The following is a 19,087-nucleotide window of genomic DNA, read 5'->3' on the forward strand; positions in this document are numbered from 1 at the left end:
GAATATGGTAAGGCACACAGAAACACACTGCCATTTGGTTTTGTAACATGGTTTCTTTATATAAAAATGTAAATATTTTTTTCATGTCCATATGATGATCATCACTGAAAAACTACCCTACGGTGTGCAAAAAAATGAGATGCATTTAACTAATTTCTGTTTGTCTTAGGTTCTATAATTTGTAGCAAAATATGAAATAGCTGTAAGTCTTTAATGTACAGTAAATTTAGCCAACGTATGTGCTGAAATTGTAAAAGTGGAGATTTCAAACAATTACATCATTGATTGACCAAGAGATAAATTATTAGAGTTCAATACATATAAACTTAAAACATATGTTGTCACCTTTTGAATGTGCTTACATGCAGCTAAATTTTTACTTTAGTTTAAAATTTATATTTCCTCTCCATCTTCAGTAATAAAGAATTATAACTTAACTTATCATAAAAATTATAAAAATATGCTTGGTCCTTTGCTGCTTTATGACTATTAAGGTTTGCTTTGTAATAGCAGATTATAAGCAAACATTCATTTATTAAACTAAGTAAAAGTCTTAAATAATTTTCAAAAGAATTCAATTTTTTTTCTCTCTCTCTCTCATAATTCTACTTCTCTCTCCTTTAGTTTAGCTGCCATTTTTCTAAATATGGGTTATCTCAATGTTTGAATGGTTAGCCCCCCCAGTTTCTTTAGAACTTTTAACTGTGTAGCAACAACATATTGACATGGGAAATGCCAGAGTTGTGTTCTTAAATTTTAATACCATTATATCCTTAAACTAAGACCCAGGGCAATTCTATTGTAATGCTTAAAATAATATAACTCTTGTTAAGTAGTGAGTCAAAATTTTAATATTATTTTAATGATAATCGTATAGACGTATAAGGGAAATTTCTTACAACATTAAAAAATATCATGATGGTCTTCTTTTAAATTGCCAGGTAGATTATTATTTTTTGCTTATTACTACTTAGTCTTTGTGATTTATTTTAAATTTTCAAGTTGACTCTTCTAAATGATTTTATAAATACATATGCATAAGAACTTCATAAAACATGATACCTTGCTTTTTCTTCCCTCATAGATAAGATGAATATGCAGTTATAATATCTTTTGATCTCATAGTTATTTAATATTAAAGTTGCCAGAGTAAATAAATCTCCATGTCTGCAGGATCTGGCAAGAGCTTTGAGTTCTCTGTGGTGATCATAGAGGGAGACTCCAAAGTGCATTATTGGTTTTGCTGTGGTGCTTCTGATCTCTTTGACCTTGGAAATGATGAGGGAAGAAGAATGACGAAAAAAATAATTTTTTAAAATATCAGAGATGGAAAAATGGTCTTCTATCTCTGTCAAACGTTAAAGAAACAACTCAAATACATTTAGTACATTCAAGATCTTCCATTCCAAATTATTTCTGCACAGAACTGTTAACTGATATTTACAACAAATAACTGAATCATAAAGAAATCAGCAACAATACAAACTACTGTTTATCGACAATTGACTCTATACAGCACTATGCTAAGCATTTTAAGATTAGATATTAATTAATTCTTATACCATCTCAATACTGAAGGATCTATGATTCTCTATATTTTACAGAAGAGAAGATAAAAGCTCTAGAAAGGTTAGCTATTTTGCCAAGTTTCACACAGCTAAGAGGTAAATCCACACATGATGCCTAATCCTGTACGTTGAAAAATTGAACATGCTTATTTTTATATATTTTCAGCAACTGCATCCTTCCTTCCAATAGTTGCTTTACACTTTTTCCAGGTTATGGACATTCTGGTTTAGATTCCCATTTATATCTCTAGTATTTTCTCAGGTCATTTAACTGAATATTCTACTTTGGTAGAACACTTTTTTTCAACTCACTCTATTGCTTCTTTAGGTTTTGCAGATCTTAGCCCCATTTACCATTAGTCAGAAGGGCTCCCTCACCTGGGCACTACCTCTGCATCCCTGAACCTTGATCTTTTTCTCAGAACACCTGTTGCTCCAGAATCAGTCCTCCATTGAAGTTAACTATTTGCCTTTCAATATGAGGTGGTTCCTATGGTGATTATCAATACTTCCATAAAGTCCATCTCTTCCTCCCAATCAACATGGCTATTTTGTATCATTTTCTCTTTTAAGTATAAACACAAAGCAGGACAAGCCCCTGTACCGAACTCTCCTTTATATGTGCAAACTATTTGAAAATGCTTGTTTAGTGTTCTGCTGCCAAGCATTTACACTCATTAAGATGACTACAATTTAGTTAACTTTTCTCTCCAATTTCTAGATGTATGAAGAATATTATCATTTTTCATATCCTGTCTAGTACAAACTCTTTTTATTTTTTTTGTTCAGTCTCCAAAGAAACCCCATTTTGAATAAAAAATATTCATTCAATTCATTCATTTGACACATTTAAAAGACATCTTCTGTAACTTCAGGTTGTTAGAGTTCCATCTTGTTCATGTTCACTCAATGACCTCTCTGGGGCTACGGGTTCCAGGCCCCTTGGAGATTAATATACATACGTAGAAGTGCCCTCCAAGGCTGAGATAGAGGGAGGCTTGCTTGGCCTCCAATGAATCTGTTAGAGATAATATAGTCTTTCCCATTCTTGAAGTGCAGATGGCACCACAAAAGGTCTGTTAAATGTTAGCTGTCAATTAGGTGCATACAAATCCTTTGATCTCACTACAATGACCTTCTGTCCATCCCTCACTCTATAAAATCTGGGGACAAAGGTCCAGACCTTGTAACTGCACAAGGGATTGTCGTCCACCTGACGCCCTCATTAGTAACTCGCCCTGAATAAAAATCTGTGCAGACTGTATAGAGTGGCTTGCTTTATTTTTCAGTCTCAATGTGCCTTCTCACTTTGGAGGATACTTTACCATCCCTTCTCCATCTTCTAACATAGAATTTAAATTATAACATAGACACATTTCATAAATATAAAAGGGGGGGTATTAGGTATTTATCCTAAACATTATGGAAAAACCATAGGTAAAACAGCTTAATGCTTAGGATGACATAGAAGTGAGATTGAACAATATCCAAGAAAGATAGGGTGATCAAGAACATGGATTCTGTCATGAGCTCTTTAACTTTGGAAACTTATTTAATCTTTCTGTGCCTAAGTTTTCTCACCTATAAAGTAGAACTAATGAGTACTGTGAGTCATTATATGCCCTTGATAACTGTCAGCTATAATGATGAGGACTAGTATGCAAGAAAGAAAAAGATCTATGCAGGAGAAATCTCACAGGAAAAGCACAAATACAGAAAAGTTTAGAACACACTCGGGGAAACAGAAATTATTTTGCTTTTTAGGATTTGATGGAGCAATAAAGAATGGGGGAAAATGAAGCTAGAAAGATAAGCAGGGACCAAAGGTGAGGGACTATTTACTGGGCATAATAATTTTATGATATAAGTTACAGGATGAGGTTTTTGAAAGATTTTATGCAGCAGAATGTTATGGCCAAACGTGCATCTTAGAAACACAAATCTACTAAGAAGTTATGAAATGGATTGGAGAGAAAATTTGAAAGAAGAGAAACTAAATGTGATAGAAACGTGACAGAGATGATTAGGTAACCTTGGAACTCAGTATTTTTAGGAACTGAAAAGATAAAATTTGGTATGTAGAATGTGTAACTCCCGGGACCATTTTAAGTATTAAGGGCTTAGTTCAGAGTTAACGGTCAATTTATGTTAGTTTATAATTATTATTGTGATGTCTGATATGTTTAAACAAGAATTACTAAACGTTATGACTTAAATGACTCTGGCATTGAATGATAAATTGACAAAATGGAAGAGTGAGTTTGGAACAAGAGATGATGACTTAATTTTAGACACATTATATATGAGATTTCCATGGGATCTGCACAAGCATATGTGTGCAGAAATTATATGAAAGAAGACATTAAGAGTTCAAGTGAGAAGGCTGGGTGTGTGCAATGGGAAGTGGAAGAGTTGTATCCATGGCAACCAACAATATATGGGGTACAGGAGAAGCACTGGGAATAAATGAGTTCACTTAGGGAGACAGATACAAATAAGAAGAGAATAAAGAAAAGACTAAGAACATAACCTTGGCGTTCACTACTTTTTCTTGTATGGATGAAGATCAGTTAGGGAGTGAATGGTCAAGAAGATATGAGGAGAACTAACAATTAGTGGCTTTGAAGGAATTCATTGATCAATAACTCTTACTAAGTGATTACTAATATGCTAGCTGGTATATGTATTTCATAAGCATTCACCTTTTTAATAATGAAAAAAAAAACCCTCTTGTATAGGTCTAATTATTTAACAGAGAATAAAACTCAGTGCACAGATGGGATAAGTAAAGTGCCCAAGAATGGAATAAATTCAAGAAGGGCTGTCATCCCAGCTTATGAATACCCTTAGACCAGTACTGACAATGGCCCATGGGCTTTGGCAATTAGAAGGTGTGGCCATCCTAGTGCAGAATGATTGGGGCAATGAGGTAGGGGTTGAAGTCAAATTGCAATATAGTAGGAAGTGGTAGGTCAAGCAATAAAGAAGACAGTACAGATATTTTGTCTAAAATTTATTGGTTCTTTTTCTTTAAGCAAAGGTGAATGCACATAGCCATTATCAGAATAAACTACATTTGCTCTCTGATCATTTGAGGAGGTGGATTGTACATATGAGATTACTTTCCACAAAGATAATTTTACCGTTCAGGATCTTATTCCTTTTTTTTTTTTCCCCAGACTAGCTGACTGCAGTGTCTAGAAATTACCCTTCAACAAACTTTGCATTGCCTAAAGTGTTTCAATATTTGAGTCTGATGAACCCCCAAATAATTGGATTTTATTGAGTTTAATATGGGCCAAGCACTACGCCTAATTCTTCATAGGAAATATTACATTAATCCTTACAAAAGTATAATTTGACATTATTCATTTTTCTGATGAAAAACCTGAGACTTAAAAGATGCCTAAGGTCACAGACCAGAAAATAATAGCGCTGCTAATTAATCTAAGGGCAAATTCATTCCAGGGCCTGTGTGCTACTTCTCGCTAACCAAAATCTCAAAGGCAGTTTATTTTTCCTCATTAATGATTCCAATTGGTGACAGAATCTTAGAGACAGTGAGTTTTAATAGTTATATATACATGACTTAGTTTAATGAGTCAACGATAAATTTTGCATCTCGTAATTTTATTTGATCTTATATTCTTGTATTTGGAAAGTTTTGAAAAGATGATAATTATTGCATGCACTTCTGGGTTCCTTCTGGTTATGTATGAAGTAAACATATTTCCCAAGTAAAACAATGATACCTGGTCTTGGAACAAAAAAAATGTATTTGAAAGAAATTTCTAAGATTATTTTGTTTTTATAACAGGTTTGTAAATGAACTTGTATTTTTCTAAAAGATTTTATTGATTTATCTATTCTAGAGAAAGGGAGAGAGAGCATGCATGAGCAGAGGGAGGAGCAGAGGGGGAGGGAGAAGTAGGGGGAAAGAATCTCAAGCTGACTCCGTGCTGAGTGTGATCCCGATCTCAGGACCCCAAGAACACATCACGACCTTAGCTGAAATCAAGAGTGGTATGCGTAATCAACTGCTCACCCAGGTGCCCCTGTAAATAAACTTTTAAGTTGCATCTTTCACTTTGTAAAGATTATTAAACTTATTAAATGTTTTCTGTAGGCTTTGACTAGATTTGACTAGATTAACACTTGAAATAAATTAATGTCACATTTAACTTTAAGCAATATTTTAAAGAAATAAACAATTTGACTTACCCCATATATTTTACTAAGCATCAAATTTTCCTTGAGTATTTTCCATCCTTGAAAGACAAAACTAATCAATAATTCAAAATTACCACTATTTTAGGAAAAACTTATTTGGTTTTTAAATTCATTAAATCCATTTTCAATATTGTAAAAAATATGATACGAAAAAATTCATTTCTACTACAATCTGTATATTGTTTTTAATTTTATCAAGACATATTTGGAAAAGTAAATGTTTCTTTCTTGTGGTATTCCAATTACTTAACTGAAAATTGCAATAGGCTGGGATTTGGGAAACATGTTTGAGGGCATGTCATGTGACTACTTAAGAACTTTGTAGCAGTCACATAACCATCTGCCTGCATTTAACATCCATACATTAGGGGAGGTTTGATTCAAGGTTTATTCTAACTTAATATTCCAAGATTCTATGGCATGAGTATACTCACCTAGTTAAAATGCTATGCACATTTTTATCAGTGGTTTTGAACTTGGAAAAAGTCGTTTAAGGCATCTATGATCGTCATTTCCTTCCTCTGATGGAAAATTCAATTAGACTGATAAACAGTCATAAAAATAAATAATAGAAATTGATATTGGATATGATATAGCTGTTGAAACGAGTGATCTTGGGGAAGTTGCTATATAAACTGACTCTTGCTATCGTTTTAACTTGCTCGAATATTTTATCTCACAAATCTTTTTTCAGAGTCATATTTTTAAAAAGCATACTTTTCTTTTAATCTCTGAAACAAAAGTAGAGCTTCTGTTCTGTTTGCTTAAAACTTTGCAATGCTTTTTCTTTAATTGGTCCTCAAACTTCAGTGGAAATCAAGCATCACCTCCTCAAACAAAGACTTTGACCTTTCAACTTAATATTGTGTAATTCAAACTATGAGTAAACTTTTGTAAGGAATTTTTCTCATGTGACCTTGAATAGTAGTTGTGTGTGTGTGTGTGTGTGTGTGTGTGCGCGCGCGTGTGTGTGTGTGAGAGACAGAGACAGAGAGACAGAATTAAGAATTCCTTATTAGATTATGGATACTAAATAAAAATGATTAATTTTATTCTCACAATATCATACATACTAGGCTTACAATTATTTCACAAATAAACAACATTTTAATGAATTTAAATACATTTGCTAAATATTTTATCTGTTCATATTTATAGTAGGGATTTCTAATAAAATTCCCTATTGAGCTAAACAAAACAAAACAAAACAAAAAACAATAAAACAAAACAAAACCTCGGCTAGTTGCCTGAATATTTTTTAATAAAGCTGCTGCTGCAAATCCTGTATCTTTCCATTAACAGACTCTAAAATTTTAAAACATTGCCCACTGCTAAGATACTAACTAAATCTTTTTTTTTTAAGATTTTTTTTATTTATTTATTCGACAGAGATAGAGACAGCCAGCGAGAGAGGGAACACAAGCAGGGGGAGTGGGAGAGGAAGAAACAGGCTCTAGCGGAAGAGCCTGATGTGGGGCTCGATCCCATAACGCTGGGATCACGCCCTGTGCCGAAGGCAGACGCTTAACCGCTGTGCCACCCAGGTGCCCCGATACTAACTAAATCTTAACTAGCAGGAATTAATGAACCATATCCCAACAAGTGCCAAAATTAAAAGTGATTGTGTACTTTTCATGAAGCATAGACACAGTATCTTTAAGAACTGAATTTTGGTTTAGTAGGAACTTAGAAATGGAAACTTTCAGGACATTTCCTATTAGTCTTCAGTAAGGTGTGTTATAATGTATCACAAGGGACCAGGGATCATAAGCTGATTTTCACCATGCGTAGTCCTTTTTCCCTTTGTCCTTCACTGAGGCTTATGCTTCCTTTTTTTTCTACCTCTGAAGCACTCCTCAGGGGCTAGTTAGACCAAGATAGAACATTCACCTCCTGACTGTTTCAGTCCTTGAGAAGAAACTAACAGAGTTAAGGAAAAGAAAAGGATAGAGGGAAAAAAAAGGATTAGGAAATCCAGATTTGAAAAGAAAAATTATAGGCAATTATCAATAATTTAAAGTTACCCATAAACTTTGGCACCTATGGTTTCAAACCTAAGTGTGAATATTAGACACCCATTAGAAGAGCATATTAAACTTATCATGTACATTTTTTAGACTTACCATGTAAATGTGTAGTGTGTTAGCATTAATGTTGCACAGTACCAATTATAAATTTGTTCTTCTATTTCTTTATTCTTGCAAAAACTCTCTGAATCAGTGTTGTCAAAGTCCCCATGTTAGAGATACATTTTCTGTAGTAGAAAGAAATGAGGGTAACTGCTGGTGGTTATATATAAAGGTAAATCACATATTATTTATCAATTGATAATCAAAAGGATATTATTTACATTAGAATTCATCCTATGTCAATGTTATATCTACACAAAGAGAAAGATGTGATACATTAAGACAAAATTGCCTGAGAGAATTCTCCAAGATCATTCCCTTACTTTCCTGCTTTTGTCTGCTCTAGGCCGAAGAGTCTTGACTAGAGTGTCATGTAGAGTCCAAACCATTCAGGTTTAAATAGATAGAGATGTTTATACATAGTTGTAATACTAAATTAGTAGGCTTGTTTTTATTTCTTTCGTTTTCTATTAACAGCTTTCAAAGACTACCAAAAGAATGATTGGACTGATATTTATAAGAGAAACTATGTCAGGTGTAGTTCCCATACTTTTATATACAAAATATAAAGGATGTACATAAGATTCTCATTTCAGATACTAGTTTTCCTCTCACTCAGTATCTAGTGATAACTGGCAGAGCTAAGGAAATAGTTCTGTTCTAGCTGATATTTTCTTTACTTTCCAAATACTGTTATCTGCACTTTCCCTTAGCTTATTGCTTCAGCACTCAAATTAGCCTGCTTTCGTTTTGTTTATACACTTGCTCAAATAATAGCATTTAATAAGAGAGCTTTTATTGATTCATAAGAAATGCTTAATTCCCTCCAATACGCTGTAGTCATGCCTGAGTCACCTGTACTTTCTCTCTAATTGGAGAACTCAGTCTCTGAATTTGTGTTTTCCTTGACAATTCTGTTTTTTAAGGATCAGCAATTTTCTGTACAGCAGACAGAGAATCTGAAACCTCTTTGATGTTGAGATAATTTTCTATTCAAGGCAATCGAGGCTTATTGTTTAAGTTTCGATGTAGCTAGTATAGAGAGACTTATATAATCACATGTTAGAATCACTTTCTGCAGAAAACTAAATGAGAAAATATGAAAGTGGACTCTTAGTCGTACAGGAGAAGAAAATCCTTTTCCCTCAGATATTTTTTATCTTTATATCCTTAGTAAAAATATGGTAGATAGCTGATGTCAGAGTCCACTAACTGCCATAAACTTCTTGTCTGTAGCTCCGGGTGCTATAAGACACTGAGGAAAATAACCTAAAGGTTTTGATGTTAAAAGATGAGCTTCTAGGGATGACTGGATGGCTCAGTCGGTTGAATGTCTGCCTTGGGCTCAGGTCATGATCCCAGGGTCCTGGGATGGAGCCCCACATTGGGCTCCCTGCTCAGCGGGGAGCCTGCTTCTTCCTCTCCCACTGCTTGTGCTCTGTCTCTCTCTTTCTCTCAAATAAATATTTACAATCTTTTAAAAAAATAAATTAAATTAAAAAAGAGAGGAGCTTCTAGATTCTAAATTCCAGTTCTATAGCTTTTCATCATGTGTGAGCTTGGACAAATTATCTAAGATATCCAAGACCAGTCAAAATCCATTTCAACAGAAGAAAAGAAAACACATGTCACCAAACATGAAAGAAAAGTTATGTGGTTAAGAATATGTAGAGAATCAAACTAAGAAATTTTTAAAAGGTGCTAGAATCATTTTTCTCTGATTTGATGAGAAAACTGGAGTTTCAGGTATAAAGAACCTGCTATGTGTTGAGGAGAATAGATTATAAATGAAACAATCTCTTTATAAATTGCAAAATGATACAAGCTTCCAAAGAAAGGATCAAGCCTATATGTAAAAAATAAACAACCCACAAAATTTTCAACTGCAACATGGACTGCTCAAAAATAATAAATTGTGAGAAACAAATAAACAAATCAAAAAATGGGCAGAAGATATGAACAGACACTTTTCCAATGAAGACATACAAATGGCTAACAGACACATGAAAAAATGTTCAAAATCATTAGCCATCAGGGACATTCAAATCAAAACCACACTGAGACACCACCTTACGCCAGTTAGAATGGCAAAAATAGACAAGGCAAGAAACAACAATTGTTGGAGAGGATGTGGAGAAAGGGGATCCCTCCTATATTGTTGGTGGGAATGCAAGTTGGTACAGCCACTCTGGAAAACAGTGTGGAGGTCCCTTAAAAAGTTAAAATTTGAGCTACCCTATGATCCAGCCATTGCACTACTGGGTGTTTACCCCAAAGATACAGACGTAGTGAAGAGAAGGGCCATATGCACCCCAATGTTCATAGCAGCATTGTCCACAATAGCTGTATCGTGGAAGGAGCCGAGATGCCCTTCAACAAATGACTGGATTAAGAAGTTGTGGTCCATATATACAATGGAATATTACTCAGCTATCAAAAAGAACGATTTCTCAACATTTGCTGCAACATGGACGGCACTGGAGGAGATAATGCTAAGTGAAATAAGTCAAGCAGAGAAAGACAATTATCATATGATTTCTCTCATCTATGGAACATAAGAACTAGGAAGATCGGTAGGGGAAGAAAGAGATAAAGAAAGGGGGGTAATCAGAAGGGGGAATGAAACATGAGAGACTATGGACTATGAGAAACAAACTGAGGGTTTCAGAGGGGAGGGGGGTGGGGGAATGGAGGTGGTGGGTAGTAAGGAGGGCACGTATTGCATGGGGCACTGGGTGTTATACGCAAGTAATGAATCATCGAACTTTACATCGGAAACCGGGGATGTACTGTATGGTGACTAACATAATATAATAAAAAATCATTAAAAAATAAAAAATAAAATAAAAAATAAATAAATAAAAGTTGCATGATCAAAAATAAAAATAAAAATAAATAAATAAAACATTTTAATTTTAAAAAATTATAAATCAAGGTCTTTACATTTAGGATATAAAAGACAAAACTGAAAAACTTTTAATTTTATATCAAGCTCTCTATTTTAAGTATGAGTTATTAAATGCTCAATATTAAAGTTAAAATTGTAACTTATTACATATATAAACTTAAGATATTTCAAAGATTTATCTAGCCAATTAATTACTGAAGAAAACAGTAAGATGTAAAAATTAGTTCAGGGTGAGTCCGAAAAGCATGCATATATGCAATCAGGAATCTGAAATAAATTTGTTTTATAAATGCAAAATTAGATTTCTTTTTGTATTGGAAGGTGATCAACTGCACCCGTAACAGACAAATTTGTTTGTATTTCAATGGAAAATAATAATTTGCATTGTTATTCATTTTCTACATCTTACAAAGTAGTAAAATATCAATGAGAAGCAAAGACTCCACGCATTAATATAACCCTTCTGGGTTGTAGTGTTTCAATGAAAAGACACTTTTTAGTCTATGTCAATTCTTCTCAAGGGTTTAAATTAAATGACGTCATCAGACATGGAAAAGATTCTGAATATTTGTTGTGACATTTTTTAAAATAAAAAAAATCATAATGGTGAAATACACAGAAATAAAGTAAAAGTTTTGTAAGTAAATCTGACCTATGGTTAACTTAAGATACTCTGTTGATGAGATAAAGTTGCCTACTGCTTAACTTTCTTCTACTTCTTTCCTGGTAATAACACCTCTGTTTGCCCATAGGAAACATATACCTCAAATTTAGACAAAGCTTTGATCATGGAATTAATACATTTAGGTATGAGTTAGTGTGTTAATTAGAGAAATGCAGTAAGTACTCATAGTAAATAAATATGTTAAGCAAACTTAGAAAAATACGGTGCCCAGCTAGCAGATGTAAAAAAGAAGAAAACTTAGTTAATTGAATATGTCACAGAGGAAAGAAAACAAGCAAAAAATAGCCCACAAAACATACATAAGTCCAAATATAATAGAAACCAAAATATATATAATTAGATTATATTCTTCCCTTTAAAAAGTGTTTAAATCAACTAAATAATAACAATTAATAGTAACATATGTTGTTATAAGAAACAAATTATAGTGGCACAGAGAGTTTTAGAAATGTGAGGGTAGATTATATAAATTATGATTCAGTGATTTAATAGGTTATTATACAGTCACAGAATGTAATTTGTGGTAAGTCCACCCTTCCAGGTGCACAGACACAAAAAACTTGGAAACATCATTGATACACATAGCTAAGTCAACAAAAAATAGTATAGCACTACCCCAACACGCAGACAGAATACAATCATTCATCAACATTCTCCCACTACTTTCCTGAACTAATTCACCATCATTTCTCAACTGAATTATTTCAACATCCTCCTAACTGTTTTCCATAATGGCTGATAGTGATCTTTTCAAAATAAAGTCAGCTTCTTGTATTCCTCTACTCCAAACTGAAAAAGGTCTTCATTTCAAACAGTTATAGCTTCATAAGTCATTGTAAGAATTTTGACTTTTCCTCTTGGACTGGACACGTGCGTGTGGATTTCAAGTTTTGGAGCATGAACAATTAAAATAATGAATTTCCCACCAATTAGACTCTGTATGACATATTGAAGTTGCTCAGTAAATATTAACTGAATAAAGGAAAGAACAATGAGTGATTACATCTTCTGACATGTTTTTTCTCAAAGTAGAGGGACCAGACATGCTAAAAGATACAAGGTATAGTAAATGCAAATAGTTGTAGCATTAAAATTGATGTAACAGACATGCAGAGTGATAGCACTCCCCAAAATTAAAGAGTGCATATTTTTCCAAGCACATATGAAATCTTTGCAAAATATAATAGCATAATTATCTTTTTTTTAAAGATTTCATTTATTTATTTGAGAGAGAGAGGGAACATGAGCAGGAGGAGGGGCAGAGGGACAAGCAGACTCCCCATTGAGCAGAGAGCCCCACATGGGGCTATATCCCAGGATCCTACAATCATGACCCGAGCTGAAGGCATGTGCTTAACTGAGTCACCCAGGCACCCCAATAGCATAATAATCTTTAAAGGAAGTAGCAAATACATTCCAAATAATCAACGTCAAATATGCCACATTCTATGTCAACAATGCAATGAATTTGATTTTTTTTTTTTTTGAGGGACACAAGCAGGAAAGTTTATTAAAGTGCAAGTGTTACAGGATTCCTTCTCCTTTAGTGCCCACAGTTCTTAGTCGCGCAGCTTTAAAGAATGAAGAAGTAGACCAGATGAAGAGTGGTGGGCAGCAAAGTTCACTGAGCAATAGTAAAGTTTATTTATTTTTATTTTTTATTTTTATTATGTTCAGTTGTCCAGCATATAGCACATCATAAGTTTTTGATGTAGTGTTCAACAATTCATTAGTTGCACGTAACACCCTTGCTAATCACAATAAATTTGATTTTAAAATATGTCTTAGTTCTTTAATACTTGGATAAAAATAATATTGTCATAATTTATAGATGACAAAAAAATTATTATGCTACTATGAAAGAAATTACCAAATAATCAAAGATGAGTGATAAAGAAAATGTAAATATTAAAAATTATTAGATATACCCAAAATGCTTCTTAAAGGTAATTATATACATATGTGATTTATATTATTTAAAACAAGCAAGCAAAAATGTAAAACTAGAACCACAGAATAGAAAACAAATAAGGAAAATAAAATAATATATAGATTAGAATAGAAATTAAGAAAAATGGTATTTTAAATGAAAATCTCATTCTTAGAAAAGATTGACGTAGATGAATATCTGACAAAACTTATCACAAACAAAATTGAGAGAGCACACACATATTTATACACATTACTAAAAACAATAAAATGTATATAATAAAAAATATAACAAACTTCAATATCATTGAAGAACACTGAAAAAATTCATGGCAAACATTTTTAAGCTTAAATGAAACACATTTTTTAAAGCAAATATAAAGCATTAATGGCTCTTATCAAAAAGACAAGAGATAAATGCTGACAAGGATGAAGAGAAAAGGAAACCCTTACATATTGTTGTTGGAAATGTAGATATTTCCACTATATTTCCCACTATAGAAAACAGTCTGGAGATTCCTCAAAAAATTAAAAATACAACTACCATATGATCTACAACTCCCTGTTTATGGTATATATCTGAAATAAATAAAAATAGCATCACTATCTTGAAGAGATATCTGGACTCTCATGTTAATTGCAGCATTATTCACAATAGCTAAGACATGGAAACAACTTGTATCCATCATCAGATGATGGATAAAGAAACTGTGGAAACTGTATTTTATATACATACAGATATATAGAGATACAAATATTCATATTTATATCTGAATGGATATATGTGGGAATATATATATATACACACACACATATATATGATATCATGTATTTAGATATGTGGAATCTAAATAAGTATCAAACACATATAAACAGAGAGTAGAATGGTGGTTGCCAGGAGCTAAGGGGTAGGGAAATGGGGAGATATTGGTTAATGGGCACAAACTTTCAGTTATAAGATGAATAAATTCTGGGGATCTAATGTATGGAATGGTGACTATGGTTAATAATATTGCATTGCTGGCTTGCAAGTTGCTATGAGAGTAGAGTTTTAATGGTCTCACTATGACAACAACAACAAAATGGTGATTGTGTGAGGTAACGGATGTGTTGCGGTAAGTATTTTACAATACATATATGCGTCGAATCATCACATTAAGTTCTTTAAACCCAAACAATGTTAAATACCTTAACATAGTTGAAAAAAAGAGAAACTTGGGTAAGTTTTGCAAACAATACTCAATGAAAAAGAAAACTGAAAATGACAATTGTAATTTTTGTAAATTTTAAAACCACACAAACAAAGCAGTACTAATATTTACAGATGCACACATTTACTTTTAAAAATATACCTGAGAAAGATATATAGCAGCTACACCACCAGAAGTGATGACATTTGGGCAGGGTCAGAAAGGTATAAGACCACAGAGATGAAATGGGCTTGGGACATCAACTGAATAACTAAAATATGAGTCTTTGAAAAAAAAGTTGAAATTAATCTTGCCACATGCTAATTTTAAAATATATAGAGAGAAAACTCAAAATGGATAAAAGACTTAAATGTGAGACAGGAATCCATCAAAATCCTAGCAGAGAACATAGGTGGCAACTTTTTCAACTTATCCGCAGCAACTTCTTTCTAGACACGTCTCCAAAGGTAAGGGAAACAAAACAAAAATGAACTACTGGGACATCATCAAGATAAAAAGCTTTTGCACAGCAAAAGAAACAGTCAACAAAACTAAAAGGTAACCTGAGGAATAGGAGAAGATATTTACAAATGTCATATCAGATAAAGGGCTAGTATCTAAGATTCATAATGAACTTAATTAAACTCAACATCCAAAGAACAAATAATCCAGTCAAGAAATGGGCAGAAGTTTTAAACAGAAATTTCTCCAAAGACATACAAATGGCCAATAGACATATGAAAACATGCTCCACATCACTTGGCATGAGGGAAATACAAATCAAAACCACAATGAGATATCGCCTCACACCAGTCAGAATGGCTGAAATTAACAAGATAGGAAACAACAAATGTTGGTGAGGATGTGGAGAAAGGGGATCCCTCTTACACTGTTGGTGGGAATGCAAGCTGGTACAGCCACTCTGGAAAACAGTATGGAGGTTCCACAGAAAGTTAAAAACAGAGCTACCCTACAGCCCAGCAATTGCACTACCAGGTATTTTCCCAAAAGATACAAATGTAGTGATCCAAAGGGGCACCTGCACCACAATGTTCATGGCAGCAATGTCCACAATAACCAAATAGTGGAAAGAGCCAAGCTGTCCATCAACAGATGAATGGATAAAGAAGATGTGGTATATTTATGCAATGGACTATTACTCAGCCACCAGAAAGGATGAATACCATTTACATCAACGTGGATGGAACTGGAGGGTATTATGCTGAATGAAATAAGTCAGTCAGAGAAAGACAATTATCATATGGCTTCACTCATATGTGGATATAAGAAACAGCACAGAGGATCATAGGAGAAGGGAGGGAAAACAGAATGAGAAGGTATCAGAGAAGGAGAAAAACCATGAAAGACTCTTAACTATAGGAAACAAACTGAGGGTTGTGGAAGGAGAGATGGGTGGGGGGATGGGGCAACTGGGTGATGGGCATTAAGGAGGGCACGTGATGTGATGAGCACTACTGTTATACGGAACTGATAAATTATTGAACACTCCATCTGAAACTAATGATGTACTATAAATTGGCTAATTGAATTTAAATAAAAAAATAGAGAGAGATGCTGAGTGTATGTGTATATTGTTTTACATTTCAGTTTTCTGTTGGAATATTTCACAATTAAAAATAAAACATTTAAATAAAGCAATTAAAATTTTGATAAGCAGTATGTAACAAGAATGGGTTTTAATGCCCGTTACTGCTTTTCCTTTCTGAGAACTGATGGGAAGCCATTTATTTCCTCTCCTATTTCTTCACTTGGGAATGGGAGCATACCAGTCAAAACGGCAAAAAAAAAAAAAAAAAAAAAAGGTATAGGTAATTGAAAAATCACATTTTATAATGTATGTAGAAGCTTTTATAACCTGTATATTTATCACAGTCCAGATGTTTTTATGATTATTTGGTTGTTATGAATAAAATGATTGCAAGCAGTATTTCATTATATTCTTTTTACCAATTGCCAGGTTATGTATAGGTTCGATTCCAGAACAGGTGGAATCTGCAAAATCTGGCTTTCAGTATATATATTTTTTATTTTATAAAACATATATGCCATACACTGTGTGTATGAATTTTTTTCATGTGTATGTATCTTAACCATGGGGGTGGAGGTGAAGTTTTGAAATTCATCTTCTTACTTCACTCTCAATTGCTGAATGCACACAATATTTCAAAAGATGTACTTAGGTGACACAAATTTGTGAAGTGAGTTTAGACTGACAGGTGCATGACACAGGTCAAAATGTTAACAGAGAGGAGTGGGTTAGGAAAGCACAGGGATATCCCTGAAATGGGAATGCAACAAAACACAAGCTATTTCTGAGTAGTCAGAGAAGATCTCATGGAGAAATTAATCCTCTGTGGTAAATATTTAAGGGCAGAGTGAACAAGCAGGGCAATTACAGAGTGTATTGTCTGACTTTTGCAAACAAGAGGCAAGAAGCCCCTGAGCTGGGTTGCACTGAATGGAAGGATGCTGGTCAAATGGCTTCTCTACTCGGCTTTCTAAATAGTTTATGACAATTGACTCTGTGTGCTTTGTAATTGGGCCTGATGGCTCTGTAATTACTTTGTCTCAACAAACACTAAAATTGTGAATAGGTTTTATTTTTTCATTTGTGTTTTTCTTGCCAGTTCCTCCTTTGGGACCTGTAGCTGTAGCAACTTGATGACAATGTGTTTGTGGGAGAAGAATGTGTCCGGTGATTGTTTATCTTTCTTATTTCTGTTTTACTCAGCTTTGCTGCCTAGGCATTGTACTTCACATTCCAATTCCCCAGGAAGACAGTAATGTCTTTACTGAATTTACCTTTTGTTACCTAGCTATTGGAGATTAATGTTGAGGGAATCTGGTGTCAACTCTGCCTGGGAAGAAAGGGGCTCGACCAAAAACCAGAGAGTCTTTAGAGACATAAAAGGGCCTGGCTTTCAGCCATTTGAAGCTTGTTAGATCAGCATGATTTATGTTACTGCCCATGCTGCATGGTTTGTTCTGTGTATATATTTTTATGTCTCTGTGCAAACTAACTTCTAATGATGCTGTGCATTCCTATCCTATCTTTTCTGTAGCTTTCAATAAGATACAACCTCATATCACAGTTCTGCCTGTGAGCCGACAACTTAATGCTCACAGACAGGGTCAGCTCTATCCTAGGCTTCAGGACATGCATTTATGATTTTGAAATTAAGAAATAAAAATCACAGAGTGAGACTTTCTACTGACCGCAGTCATTTTCCGTGGGATATGATTATTTGAACTTTGGTGATCCCAGAGAGTTCTATGCCATGCCAAATTACAGCTATATGTTTTCATTTCTTTTTCATGGGATCAATATAAAAACCTCTTATTTTGTATGACTGACATCATAATAAAACAAACATAACTGTTCTTAACTAAAGTAGAATTTCCTGATAATTCAGAGCAGCTTTAATGACCATAATTCACACATTATATTTTTTCTATAATATGCAGTAACAAATTAATTGACTTCCACTTAGACAAAAGTATATGATCAGATTTTTTCCCCACATTTTATTATAGACTGTTGAATTTTTGCCAACATAATCCTAAGCAATAGATGGAGAAATCACCTGGTGAGCTAGCCAAAACCAAATATGATTCAGTATGCATGCAATGGGACCTGAGAATTTACTAAACACCTTAGGTGTTTATTACCGAAGTAAAAACCCTAGGTGTTAATTACCACAGGTGGTCTGAGGACAACATTTTGAGAAATACAGGCAAAAATTTCTGCCTACATAGGGATTCCCTTGATTTTAATATAAAGCACAGTGATGACTTCCATTAGTCATAATTCTAGGACAAACTAATAGTAGTGAAAATATAATCTATACAACATTCTAGTCCACCTTAACAGGATTCAATGTAGGTTCTCATTGATGATGTCGAACCTTTATTTAACAGACCCTGATAAACAAACAAAAATAATTTAATGTTTCACCAATGGACTAGAATAATGTAGGGTATATTTTATCTTCTCTGTTGTCAGTATTGCTTCTCTCCAATCTAATAGTGTCGAGTTAGGCCACATTCATTAACACCTCTCCAGACAAAGATAGGTATAACCTATAAAAGAACAAGGGGACCACAGAGCCTCGCAGAGCTGAAAGATGAAGGAGAATCATCCAATGGCAAAGGCAAGGTGTTTGACTAAAATAGATCAGAGAAATCTAATCTGGCCCTGACATACAGGCACTAACAAATAGGAACTGACCACAGATAAAAAGGAGGCACCCTAACAAGGTAAGAGAGTTTAGCAACTGGAGATGCAAAATTGACATTTTTGTTATTAAATCTACAAATGCTGGAAATCAACATCAAAGCTGGTTATCAACAGGCAACAAATTTCCAGCTCCTAGGACAGTTGACCAGTTATCTAGTCAGAGCTCTGGTGTTCTAACAGAGAGAGGAGA

The 19,087-nt window shown here is 33.9% G+C and overlaps 1 long non-coding RNA gene across 2 annotated transcripts in view; it reads right to left on the reverse strand.

Moving 5' to 3' along the window:
- Positions 1 to 929: 929 nt before the first annotated feature.
- LOC103658391 overlaps positions 930 to 19,087 on the reverse strand; it is a 105,460-nt gene continuing 87,302 nt past the window's right edge. For both annotated transcript variants that reach the window (XR_567141.1, XR_567143.1), the window contains 2 exons: positions 7,922 to 8,052; positions 930 to 1,268 (listed from right to left, as the gene is read on the reverse strand). This is a non-coding gene — a long non-coding RNA (uncharacterized LOC103658391). The remainder of the gene's footprint in view (positions 1,269 to 7,921; positions 8,053 to 19,087) is intronic.

This window comes from Ursus maritimus, unplaced genomic scaffold (genome assembly GCF_017311325.1).
Source record: "Ursus maritimus isolate PB19 unplaced genomic scaffold, ASM1731132v1 scaffold_8, whole genome shotgun sequence".
Taxonomy (NCBI): domain Eukaryota; kingdom Metazoa; phylum Chordata; class Mammalia; order Carnivora; family Ursidae; genus Ursus; species Ursus maritimus.